The 13,928-nt window shown below is 38.7% G+C and overlaps 1 long non-coding RNA gene across 1 annotated transcript in view; it reads left to right on the top strand.

The window, feature by feature from the left end:
* The first annotated feature begins 3,259 nt into the window (after positions 1–3,259).
* The window catches only part of LOC119413439, a 24,130-nt gene continuing 13,461 nt past the window's right edge, over positions 3,260–13,928 (top strand). The window contains exon 1 of the long non-coding RNA XR_005186959.1: positions 3,260–3,371. This is a non-coding gene — a long non-coding RNA (uncharacterized LOC119413439). The remainder of the gene's footprint in view (positions 3,372–13,928) is intronic.

Here is a 13,928-nt window from a genome sequence, read left to right as displayed (position 1 = left end):
AATTAAATTATATGGGCACTTGGACCAGAGGGCCAAGTGCATATAGAATAGTGAGCTGTGGTTGCTATGCTCGCATTAGCATCTGTCCCTTTTATGTAAATTTGATGAGAACGGACTCATGCATATATGCCAGGGCTAGGGTGTACTCGCCTAATATCCTTATTAGAGAGGGGAGAATTAAATATTTATTAGGGGGACTAAGGGTTAGGGGAAAGGGAGGGAGGGGGTAGAGTCCGTCCTGTGTTGTCGTGAGGACCTGAGGTGGAAGAAACGGGTAAAAGAGAGGAGGAGATTGGCTTTCTGTAAGAGTGTCTCCCTCTGCCTCAAGGTGCCACCATCTTAAGGCGTTTGGCAGCAGTAAGAGCGTGGGGAGGGTAGACCTAAAATGTCCGCTGGCACAGACACGCACACGCATACACATTAGCGCCTACAAATTTTCGTGCAGTAAAGAGACAGGACGGAGATCTGAATGAGAATCGTTTGGTTACTGTCGCCGGCAGCGCCGCATGCTAAAAGTTCAATTTGCATGTATTCATTCGTTTGATTACTGCCACTTGGTGCAAGATCAACCTTTGTTTGTCTTTGTAATGCATGCCACTAATGGAGTGTTAAATGGTGGCACCGTGACGGTCAGAGCTAAACTGCACACTCATAATTTAAAAATTTACTAGGTCAACTTTTTTGTGCGCCCCAAAAATAAAATTGCAGGCTGAGGTTTTCTGATACAATGGGACACACACATCTTTTCAGCTGCGTGTGCTTATTTTGTTATTTTTAGTACTAAACCGATTGCTGATAATTGTAATTTTGAAGTTATTACCATTTTAAAATGTCAGACATTTCAGGAAGAAAAAAACCTTCTGCCATGCATTAACATTATAAATAGTGGTAGCAGTTATTTTAGAGGGTTTACATGTAATTTTGCTGTGCACACATGCACGCACATACAAAATGATAATAAAATGTTTAAGAATGAAGAAGTTGCTGCCAAATTGCATTTTGAACCAAACAATTGATCATTTCTTTTTTTATATTTTTGTAATAAAATATGACATTAACACAATGACATTGACCTCAGCTATCAGGTAATTACCACAAATGTCCTAATAAGGTGGCACATGCACATCTCCCCACAGCACAAAAACACACTGTTCACAGAAATACAAGTACACACATGACACCCCCCCCCCCCCCCCACACACACACACACTATATTAACCAGTTTAGGAAAATATGTTAGTTGACAGCTTCAATGTGCACATTTCTGCAATTTATATGTTCTATTCAGATTTGTAGAAATGAGTATGTAAAATTGTGTGAGATTTCTTTTTTGTACAGTCATCCCTTTGTCTCTTTTCTTCTTTTTTTTTTTTTTAAAGAAGTACAGTAAGTGCAAAAAAAAAATAAAAAATCAGCTGATTCCCATCTCTTACCTCCCTGTTTTCTTCTGATGAGTGGTACGGCCCAGAGCGCTGCCAAATAAGTGCGAATAATTAAACATCAGTGAGTTTGAGCCTGGTGTTGCTTAATGGATTATTACTGGGAGGAAATGAGACAGGCAGCATGGGGGAGCTGGGTGGCAAAACAGACCTTGACTTTGGATAATGAAACACTGTAAGCTAGCGGGGAGGAGAGAAGACACACCTTTCATAAAGAAGAAAACGCTTTTGTTCCACGCCTGCCTCCTTTTGTCATGTAGGGTAAAAACAGGTTGAGGATTCACACATTGTGAGGGAGACACAATTACAGCTGAATCATCCAGTCAAGATATTTGGGACAGATCCAGTTTTCAATTGCATTTTGTTTTAAATCTGCTCAGCTCACTTTATGAACATTTATTTTATCTGTGCATGACATTTAGCATCTTGCGCATCCCTAAGCTTCCCTTTGAGGAGGTTAAGCCTTGGCACCGTTGTTGCCAGTGAGGTGCCCTCCCCCACCTCCCACCTACTCCCTCCCATCACTCCATCCATCCCCCCACTCACCCACCTTACGTGTGTGTAGGCTCGGAGTGTTGGTGGTGGGGAGAGGTGAGATTGGAGCGAAGGAGGGAGACAGAGGAGCAGGAGGAAGATGGGATGAGACAAGCCACACAAGCCGCAAAGGGAGCGAAGCGACGGTGAAGGAGGGAGCACTGCATAGTATCCTAAACTGTGCCGTAGGGCTTGAAACACACATAGGAGGCACACTGGGTTTGCCACACAACCGCAACACAATCCAATGTGCAAAACATTGCAGCAATGGTTTGGGCATATGTGCCTTTACAATGATATCCCCATTGTTTGTTTTTGTTTTGTTTTATCTATACAACTGTAAAATTGTAAAATGAATTTGATTGTTTGACTGTTCTCTCTTTTAGAACACTGTAAAGCATGTATTTATTAAAACAAATACAAATAAATAATAGAAAAAGGACTCTGGCGTTTCATTATTAGCTTTTATGTTATAGCCACAGTGTATGTGTTTGTGTGGGGATGTGTGTGTGAGCTTTGATGTGGAGCTCTAATAAAATGTGGCATCTGTCAGTTTGATGCTGACACATCAGAAGATTCCCACAATCACTCGGGAGAATGCTGGCACAGAAAAGGCAGAAGAAAGCTACTGCATACAGCAGAGATAGTAGATTTTTGTGCATGCTCTCATGTGACGAGCGGACAAAAAAAACACAATAATTTATGATAATCAAACAAATAAAGAGTAATAATTGCTATGAGAAAGTCCATGTCCAAAGATATCTCACCTGTGATAGGCTGCAGTCTCTCCATTTAGTCTACGCATGAAGAAACAGCAACAGTCACTTTGATTTAAAGAGTAAAATGATGCAAATAATAAATAAATAAAACCAACATTTACAGATAAAGTTTAGTGTTAAATGCATCTGGTTCCGAGATATAAGGGGATGAAGTGGAGGTCATGGTCGTATGACTGAAACAACATACTGAAACACTTCAAACCCACAGTGTACCAAAGAAATGTATTAGAATACAATACGATCACATATGTTTCCTCATATTTAATGATAATACTGTAAAAGACCACAATAAGATACAGTAATCATACATTTGCAGGCTAGGGTTGTTTAAAATTTCTTAAAATAAGTTTAATTTATAAAAACAAGCTCTCTCAGTCTAATTGGGTTTATAGAAATCCCACTTGCTTTATGTGGCGTGGTGCACAGACTGAGAAAACGTTTGCCCAACATAAATGCCCATCTGATGTCCATTTGAACGGTAAATATATTCAAGCCTTACCTGTGTGTGTTTTTATTGCTGCAGTGATGATGAGAGGGAGCTGAGAACGGCTGCATGCAGCAAGAAGCACAGGCCATCACAAGATGTCGGGGATTTCATTTTCCACTGGACCCTCAAAGGGTAAGATTTTTATTTTTTTTATTTTACTGCCTTATTTTACTACTAATTGTACATGAACATAAAACTTGAAGGACTGCATGCAATAATTGAACTGTTTTGATATTTATCTGAAAGTATCCTGATGCATGCTGAATAATTCAGGTAGAAAAATCTAAAAAAAAAAAGTTAAATCTGGTCCTCTGGACATTCAAAAAAAAAAAAACATATTTATCTGAAAGCTTTGTATAGAAATTATTCAACCACTGTGTCAAAAATGGTCTAATTTCTTGGTTAGCAGCCTATATTGTCTGTTCTGCTCAGAGCTTCATGAGTGAGTCTCGGTTTGCCTGCAGCAAACTCAGCCCATGTGTGTAGAATAGAGACATAGATGTTAGTGGTCCAAAGGATGCATTAAATAAATAAAAACATCAGCGCAGATACAAGCTTAGGAGATGTGATCACAATGTTCTATTTATTTATTTTCATTTCTTTATTCTTTTGTCTTTTGGGTCATTCCAAAGATTATGAGCAAAAATAAAACACAAATTATTATTTAACCACCCAGCATGATGACCATCATCATCATCATCATCATCATCATCATCATCATCTGAACAAACACAAACAGTAGCTTCAAATAAGAAGTGATTTCAGCCATCTTATAGCTACAAAAACTGTTTAGGTGTGCAAGAAATAAAACTATTAAACATCCAATTATCACCATAGCTACTTTTAAAACTACTTTGCCATTAAATAAAACACAGTACAGTATTTGAAAAGAGCAAGCTTCATAGAGAGGGGCGGCTAAACATTTTCAACCAACTTATAGTATTTCAGTTTCAACAGTTTTCATTGTCGACCTCATTAACCTCTTGAGACACAAAATGTGTTTGAATAGTTAAGACAGTATGTGCTCACACTGTAGAGAAACTGTGAAAAAGCTGAAATCACAGGCGTGAGTCACTATAAGAAAAAAGAAACTCATAATGCACAAAAGGCAAGAATAAAATGTGCAAAAAGACATTTGGTATGGAATAAAATAATATACCCAAACAACAAGACATGCCTAAGATATATTTTGGTGATTAAAAAAATGAGAACTCAAGAAAATAGGTGGTATGTCAGCCCCATAGGGTCTTGGTGTAAAGTATTACTGATTTTAATTACTCCCAGTACTCACACATATTTGGTGAACTTCTCAAAAAGGCCAGTTAAAGAGCAGGGAAGGTCAGCTGCTGCTAAACTGCAGAAATCTCGATGTTCCCCACAGAGAAAACTCTGAAGAACTTTCTGCAACTTATAATTTAATACAGTAAAGCATGTGACCTCACAACTCTGCTTTGAGTCTAATCATTTCACATAACATTGGCGCTTTTTGCATGTACTGTTATTCAGCCCACTTCTAACATTGTATTTTTGAGACATGTCATAATAACCTTTACTTAACCTGGAAATATTGTTGATTGTGCAAAATGTGTTATCTGACACCTCGAGCTCTCACCGACTGGAGAAGAGTCAACGTGTTTAATCAGCCAGCATTTGACTGAACAATATTAAGCTGACTTTTAAATAAATAAAACTCTTTTCCCACTAAAATTCAATGATTAGTTTAGTTTCTGGCTCAGCTTAAACTCGGCAGAATTTTATGGAAATGAGTTTCCATTTAGAGGTCACTTGGACAGACCGCTCAAAAACCCCAAACCCTTAGTGTGTTTGCAGGGTTTATACAAATCATTTCATTATCCGTTATAAATGTATGTTTTATACTCTAACATCTGACCCCCAATCAGTTATTTCAACATGTCAGTGACAAAGAAACAGTAAAACTGGTCATCTCTCCATCTTTGCACAAATGGAATATCAGGATAAAGGTAAAAACTTGAATTAGGACAGAGTTTCTTTCTATTTATTTCATTACCCCCCCCCCCCCCCCAATCCTATTTACTGGATATACATGAACATGACATGAATTATTTGCACTTCAAAGTATTTTTCACATTTTGCACAAAACAAAAATAATTTACACAACAATTTGCACTTTAGCTCTGTTTGCCTAATATTAAAATGAGCTCCATCAAAAAAAAAAAAATACTACTTTACTTCAAAGCAAAGTTTGTTTACGATGCATGTCCTCATTTTGCCTGAAACAGTCGTAAACACGTATAAGGCATGCAGATTTGCAGTACAGCTGCTCACTGTGAAAATGCCAGCGGGAGAAAGTATTTGTAATGAGGAACCCACGTCCTCAGGATATAAACCCTCCAGCCTCAAAGACCGACTTCTGAACCATCTGCAGCAATTAATAAAGGCATCTGCATGTGTCGGCATGATTAGTTCATGTTAAAACATCTGTGTGTGATACATGGACGGTGTCTGATCTATAAAGTCTAACAAATTAACTGAGCGCCAAAACAAACTGTGGAAGAAAGCAACACTAATGGTTCCTTTGTTAAAAGCAACAAGAACAAAATGTAAAGACAGCAAATACATTTAAAATCCTAATCGGGTGCAAAATAGGTGACATAAACAACTTTAAAAGGGGAATATGAAATTTGAAAATGAATGTAGTCAATTATTTAGGAAAACGTTAAAATGATTGAAAGGGTGTTTTCAGCGATTTAGTTTCCATCTATTAATTTTCCTATTTTCTATTTGTCGAGTTATTCCACGTTTCATGCTTGGATGCAGTCCTTTCCCTGTGCTGTATATTATGTCTCTTAGCAGTAGCACAATACGTCCTTTCTTCAGTCATTAAAAATTTCTGCAAAAATCTCAAACGTTATTGTCTCATTACGTCTTATTCTGATGCACCACGTTGTTAAAAACGGATCGTCGAGGATGTGTTTGGTTTTGTGTAAATGCCACAGTTTCAATTCCTAATTAAAACGCATATTTATATTAAAGTAACTTTCGTTGGGCGTCTCTCCGTTGGGAGGGTTTCTCCAGCATCATCATACAGTCAGAACAAAGGAAATGCACGTTGTGAAAATCATGCAAATACATGCAAATTGCTGGCGGCAAGAAATAGCGTTGCATGTGGCAAGATAGGGGTTTGTTTGAGCGGAAAGGAATGCCAAAGACTTTGTATGCAACACATGCTGGACAATCTTTCCTGTAAAGATATACAATTTTAAAATTAAACCGCAGCTTTAAATATAATTATAAAATCTCCTTAAGATGTCTGTATGTTGGTTATACCTGTTCATCCTCAGAGCTTCGTGCATACGCAGCTTCATGTGTATTTGTGCATTTCTTTCTTTCTTTGCAATGGATAGCATTCAGTTTTTAAATGATGCAACAATCTGCACAGCGATCACCGAAGACTCCAAAATGCAAATAACGCAAATATGATGCACTGCCTGCAAAAAGCCCTCGGTTAAGTGCGTGCATACACGCTGAGATGATGCAATATGGTGATGGCACCGCAGCTTCTGGAAAATGCAGAGCAGATATTAGTGACACAGACGATAATGAGAGTCACGCCTCAACCGCTCATCTTCTCAGTTAAAAAAATTAAAAAAAAACGTCAGCGTTATCATGAGACATTTTCATGAGCGTGTTTAGACCAAAAGATAACTACAATTTTATATTGTTCGATAATAAATAAATCATGCTTGAATGTTATTTGTTCATTAATTTTGTTCCAGCAGTTAAACCTAAAAGTCCATGTAGGATTGCTTCAACATCACAGAACTATCAGTAAAATTAGCTGCTAAAACACTGTGTTATTGCAATAATAATAATACTATAATTATTTTGTTTTAAACCTTTAAACTCAAAGAGCAGAATATTTTTAACTTTAACCACATAGTACTGTAAAGTATATTTCCTTGTATAAAAGGACTCGTGCATAAAAATCCCCCATGAGACAAAAAGCTAAGATTAATGTCGACATGTTTCCAATAAAACATTCAGGGAGTTTCATAGACCTGCAAAAATCTGTAACGTGTTTAAAATTACACGTATACTAAAAAAGAAATAAGCCATATTCAAATAACACCACTCACCGCCTGCTTAGAGTGCGCACACACACACTGAATAAACCGCAGACACAATATGGCAGGGGAGAAAAGGGGGAGGGCGTATGCAGACAGACATTCACAATTTTGCATAATAATGTTAACATTCCTGCATGTCTAATGCAGGGGATATTTAGACAGGCACAACTGGTCTGCAGGCTTTGTGCACACACCGTGTGTGAGTGTCTGTGTGTGCACAGGGCTAAACTGTAGGAGGGCATAATGATGTATTAATTGTGGCTTGAACTCAGACATGGTGCTCAGAATCCTCACTGAGGTTACTAAGAGGCGTTTGATGTCATCGTTATTCTTGCGTAAGACCACATTTCACTTTATTCTTTGTTTGATTTAAACTGTTGTTGCACCTTATTAGGCCACAAACCTGTTGTTGGCATCTGTACAAAATGCAAACCCGCTCTTTGAACCAGTAATTTATAAAAGGTCAGTTATTTTAAAATAATTATTTTTGGCTTGCACGCTCAAAATAGACACAATGGTGTATTTAGGATGCAAATATATAAGGGAATCAAAGTAACACTGAAGGGGATGACACATTTTTACAATCATTTACAGCGAATGAACGTCATCACAAGCAAAAACATATAATTATGTAGTAGGAATATTCTTTTGTTCCAACGTCCTTCCAAATGGAAATGCACAAACAGGGGAGGCAGATATGAAAATGGAGCATCAGCATCATAAAAGATGGAAACAAAGAGGGACAGACAGCACATGCTGACAAGGACAGGCAAAAGATGAAGCTCATTTTCTCGTGGGCACCCAGTGGCGTCTGCATTGCAGATCGCTGAAATCCCTCTCGAATGCATCCATGGGCTTAAGGGGGGTGGCGTGAGGATGGATGAACAAGGGATGGGGTTTGTGCTATGTCTGCTGTGCTGCGCTCTCCCCCCACCTCCTTTCCACAACAAAATTTATATTTTTTTCTGTTTCCATCAAATGTCAACTTAATTTCCTGGGTGCGATGAGGGATGTGTCCTACCCTTCGGGATGTGTGGCAAGGTGGTGGATTCTGGTGGTGTGTTGTGCGTGCCGGTGTGTTTTTTTGTGTGTGTGTTTCTGAAGGGGTGGATGTGGTGGTGGTGGTGGGGGGGGGGGGATTGGCAAGCATAGAAAGAGACGAGAGTTGTTGCTGCATGTGGTTCAGCACTGTATGGGTAAATTTGTGCTCTCTGGAGAGTTCGAGTTGTGATGGAGGTGAACACATGTATGAAAAGAATATGTTGCGGTTATTAATAGATGGTTTTTACCATGTGTTTACGGTCACACATCAAAGCTTGTTTGTAAATTCATGTTCAGGTCTTTTGGATGTTTAGTTCAACAGAATACCAAAGAAGAGAACAAACCATCCCATTTATTTTAGGTGATGTGAACGTGATTCAATACCCAACCATTCTCTGTTGATTTAACTTTGGAGCTGTTAGCATTTTATGCTACAAATAAGTCTAAAGGTTCATCACCATCAGATGTAGTTCATGTTGCACAATCCTGCAAATAAACCATTGTTGTTTTAGCTTATATGTGTGCTTTGTTTCTTTGTGCCCTCTGAAGCTCTACTTAATTCATATTTCCGTCCATCTATGCATTATCTTTACCACTCCTTCCCTTTTCTCATTGCCCAAATTAATCAAGTATCCATGCTTCCTAAAAAATCTCTTGTACAATGCCATTTTTTGTTTAATGCTTCACTAAACCCAGTGTTTATGTTGCTGTAGGTTTTTTTATATTTTTTTATAGAAAGCTTGCAACAGTGCACACTTTGACATGAAGCCTCTGGTGTTTCTGGATGTGGTCAAATGAACAAATGATACAGCGTGCAGTGATTTCTTGTGTCCATATATATATATATTTATATATATATGTGTGTGTGTGTGTGTATGCATGACTTTGAGGGTGGTGCTTGGACTGTGTTCTGCCTTTAGTTTACTCATTTTGCAAAAGCAAACTGTTTATGTTGCAAAATGTTTTTGTTTTTTTTTGTTTGTTTTAGATGGATTTGCATTTGGGGCAGCACGGTGGCGCAACTCGTAGAGCTGCTGCCTCTCAGCGAGCAGGTCCTTGGTTCAAACGCCGGTCCGGGGGCCTTTCTGGGTGGAGTTTGCATGTTCTCTCCGTGCATGCGTGGGTTTTCTCCGGGTACTCCGGTTTCCTCCCACAGACCAAAAACATGCATGTTAGGCTGATTGGTAACTCTAAATTGTCCCTAGGTGTGAGTGAGAGAATGAATGGTTTTTTGTCTCGTTTGTCTCTATGTGTCCCTGTGATGGACTTGCGACCCATCCAGGGTGTACCCCGCCCCTCGCACAGTGATTGCTGGACATGGGCACCAGCAACCCCCGTGACCCAAAATGGAATAAACGGGTAAAGAAAATGGATGGGATGGATGGATGGATTTGCATTTGTCAGTTGTGCTAACGCTGATGTATGCTCCATCCCCACAAATCACATCCCTTAACCCACAAAAAAATGTCACCAGCCTTACTTAATTACACATATTCATGAAGCTGTTTTGCATGGCATTGTAGTATGTGTCTGTTAGGGTGCAAAGCAGGACGTGGTACTGCATTCAGTCCATCTCTGCCACTAGCATCAGTTTGATGATAGTATTTTTTTTAATTTTTTTTTACCAAATTATTGTTTAAGGCTATTATTAAAAGAGAGTGTTCTGTATTTTTTTCTCGCATTCAGTTTCATTTTCACTGCCTGCAGCTTGCTGATCTAAAGGTTTAATAAAACATCTCAGCTTTGTCCTGTATTATGAAGGACATTTTGAAAGTAGATCAGATTTAGCTAACGATCTAGCATTGACATTTAAACTGCCTCTATTGTCTTTCCTTTTTTTTTTCTTTTGTCTCAATATCTTTTACTCTATTTTATTGCAAATGTGATTCACTTGGTCACTGGTAATGAATACTGTATGTAAATCAGACGTAGACTGAGGCAACGGAAAACCGTTAAAGCTTTGTCAGAAAAGACAGAAGAAAGTAGATGAGTTTTTGCAACAGGCTCAGCAGCTTATTGCAGCACTCACAAAACAGACCTAATCAGACTTGACTCAGCCGTAACAAAGATGAGAGACTACCCCGCTTGGATAAACCGCAATTGTTTTAGTCCGAGTTTCCAAACGTGTTCAACAATTGTACTATTGTCCCGCCAGCTCTCATTAAGAGACGAACCAGAGCTAGAGTGAGGAGGTAGGGATGGGAGGTGGGTGAAAAAAAGTGTAAGAAGGAAGGCAAAGGCGAGAAAGAGGAGGTTTCAGGGGAAGAGTAGGAGCAGGTGGGAACCTGGCAGGAACATACGATGGGTCGGGTGGGGGAGAAAAACAGTAGGAGAGGGAAATGGAGAAAATGTTCTTCTCTGAGCCCCAATCTTTGTTCACTTCTTCATTTTTTCTCCACTTATGTTTTTTTCTGTTTTCCACTAACGTCTAAAACCGTCCTCCTTGTCTTTTTCTCTTTTTCTGACAGTCATGATCTCTTCCTTTATCGTTCATCCAGACATTCATTTTATCCCTTCCTGCTTGTCTGCTTGGCTGTTTTATGCATTGGTGATGGTGAGGGATGTTTTGCCTGTCATACCATCTTTGCATCACCTTTCTCATCTGGTGCCGTACAGAGAGAGGCAGGAAGGAGGACATAAAGAAAAAGAGGTTTTGGTGATGGTGGAGCATTCAGTGAAGAAGATACACTAGTGCACGCTGTTATCCCAGTTTGGCCACAGGATCAGTCACAAGTTACCAAACTAGTGAGCAGAGCAACTCTCCTTGATTTAAAGGTTTTGTTGCATACTCAATGCCCAGTGGATGCAAAAAAAAAAATTCTCAGTGAGAAAGAGAGAGGTGATAATTTGGAATTCCCAGTGAAATTATCACTTGAAATATCTTCAAGGATTTTACAATCAAAGGATGTAATATAAGTGTATGAAGGGGGGAGAAGACCGAGTTTAATACCAAAACTTTAGTTTTCATCAGCTTTAACTAGAAAATGATGTAACGTTGGTTGAAAATCTATACAGTGTCAACATGATGCACTGGCAGGAAATCTGATACTACGATGTATCTGTGAGTGACACTGACAATTGCACACTCAAACGTCACTCAAGTTCCATCGGTAAATCACACAGCACTTGGTTGAAATTCCTTCACCCTCTTCCCCTTCATGTTTTCTTCTGTCATTTAAAAGAACAGCTTCAGATAATGGCAGCAATCTTTATGGAGAAAAAGGCAAAGAAGTATTTCTGCCTTAACATGGGCGCAAATCGCCACAGTCTGTGACAAGCAGAACATGCAGCGTTTGCTGAGGAACTTTGCCATGATTTCAATCAGAGTCTGGACGTAAAGGAAATAAACAGGAATGAAGAAGCAGGGAGATGGAAAAACTTTAAAGTAAAGATGCTGGAGTTTATTTAAATTTTTATTTTAGATTATACAGAGAGAGATGGCATCAATTATGAGTTGAAAATTGTCCTATCACTGTTTTTACCAGAGCTTTCACTTTCTTGAGCAGATCACTTCGTAAATTGTGGGTATCTGTATTTTTACATCACTATTTAGGGCCTGTACAATCCATCTTATGCAATGCTAAATATAGTTTGTTATATAATATATACTATAAGAATGGCATTCATCATGAATATGCAGCATTAGTTTTTTTGCTCAACTAAACGCTTCATTTAAGGTCAATATTTTAGCAGAACAAACATAGCAGACTAGTTTGCTCTTTTGTCAAAAGTAGTCAAGACACACATTTAACTTACAGCAAAAAATATGATAAATTACAAACTGAAATATCTAAACCATGTCTTCCTAACATCCATCCATCCATCCATCCATTTTCTTTACCCGCTTATTCCATTTTGGGTCACGGGGGTCGCTGGTGCCCATGTCCAGCAATCACTGTGCGAGGGGCGGGGTACACCCTGGACGGGTCGCAAGTCCATCACAGGGACACACAGAGACAAACGAGACAAACAACCATTCACTCTCTCACTCACACCTAGGGACAATTTAGAGTTACCAATCAGCCTAACATGCATGTTTTTGGACTGTGGGAGGAAACCGGAGTACCCGGAGAAAACCCACGCATGCACGGAGAGAACATGCAAACTCCACCCAGAAATGCCCCTGGACCGGGGTTTGAACCAAGGACCTGCTCGCTGAGAGGCAGCAGCTCTACCAGTTGCACCACCGTGCTGCCCTGTCTTCCTAACAAACAAACATATTTTGAATGATAAGATTTAGTGGCTTGTTATTTACTGGAATTGTGTCATGTTAGTTAAACTTTTCATTATTATAGTTATTAAACTCATGAGCATGGTTGATTTAGGTCCCTCAAGTTGACCTCTGACCTTTAACCTAGTGTCACAAATGCAAACTGGGAGCAAAAAGAATAGGGTATTAGCTTTTAGTCATTCTCATGTCTAATGGTGCAAAAAAGGTAAATTTGGTGAAAAAAAAAAATTGGGGGGGCTTTTTCATTCCTTATTTTGGCACAATTTTATTAGATAAAAAAAAAACTGTCCAGATGACCTAACTGAAAATTGTTGAATTATATACCTGGATTATTGAGCATGGACTTTGTTCATTTGTTAGTTTAAGTTAATTAGGATAAAGACACATCAACTCATTCAAAATCAAGAAGCATAAATGAAAAGTTTTTTTTATTATTATTATTATTATTATTATTATTATTTACTGTATGCACATCATGATGCACAACAATGTGTCATATTGTTTGTTGGAGGAGATGTAAAGTGGATTTAATTTCCTAAATGTAAGAAGCAGGTAGATCATGTTTGTTTGTGTTAAAATAAATATGGTACCAGGGCTTTAGTTTCATTCTCCACATTCTACAAGCTGAACTGATCAGCACTGAATAAATCACAAGGAGAGGAGAAATTAGCACAAGAGGAAAGTGTGCAAATACTTTTCATGTTATTTTGCTGTTGAAAACAATAGTTCAGATGTTTTTTTTTTGAGTTAGAGACAGAGAGATTTATTTGTCATACACACCACACATGATACATGAGGTGGTACGAAACTATGTATGCAGGATCCCAGTTATATCCAACAAAAACACAAATTGTAAAGAAAAACATTAGTAAGATCTGAGTCATGAACTAAGAATATATTGCATTCACTAAACTAAGAATGCACTAAGCTCTAATGGTACAAAAACAACGTGCAAAAACAACAGCAGCACGAACTTGAGTCTGTGTGAGCAGATGAGGACCAATGAACACAGCAACACAAAATAATCAGCAGCATGAGATCAGCAGCATGGATAATCAGCAGCACACATCAACAACCAAGTAGTGTTACAGCTATTTTCACAGTAATTTTGCCTGGTTACAGATTCATGAGTCTAACAGCCTCAGGGTAGAAGCTGTTCCTCAGACTGGTGGTGATGCACTTAATGCTCCTCAGCCGCCTGAGTGGAGGGGGGCAAACATTACCCTTAACACTTATGGGAAAAGATCATATCTATCTATCTATCCATCCATCCATCCATCCATCCATCCATCCATCCATCCATCCATC

The sequence above is a fragment of the Nematolebias whitei genome, chromosome 8 (genome assembly GCF_014905685.2).
Source record: "Nematolebias whitei isolate Nwh7 chromosome 8, NemWhi1, whole genome shotgun sequence".
Classification (NCBI taxonomy): domain Eukaryota; kingdom Metazoa; phylum Chordata; class Actinopteri; order Cyprinodontiformes; family Rivulidae; genus Nematolebias; species Nematolebias whitei.
This window is presented reverse-complemented; position numbering and strand designations above follow the sequence as displayed.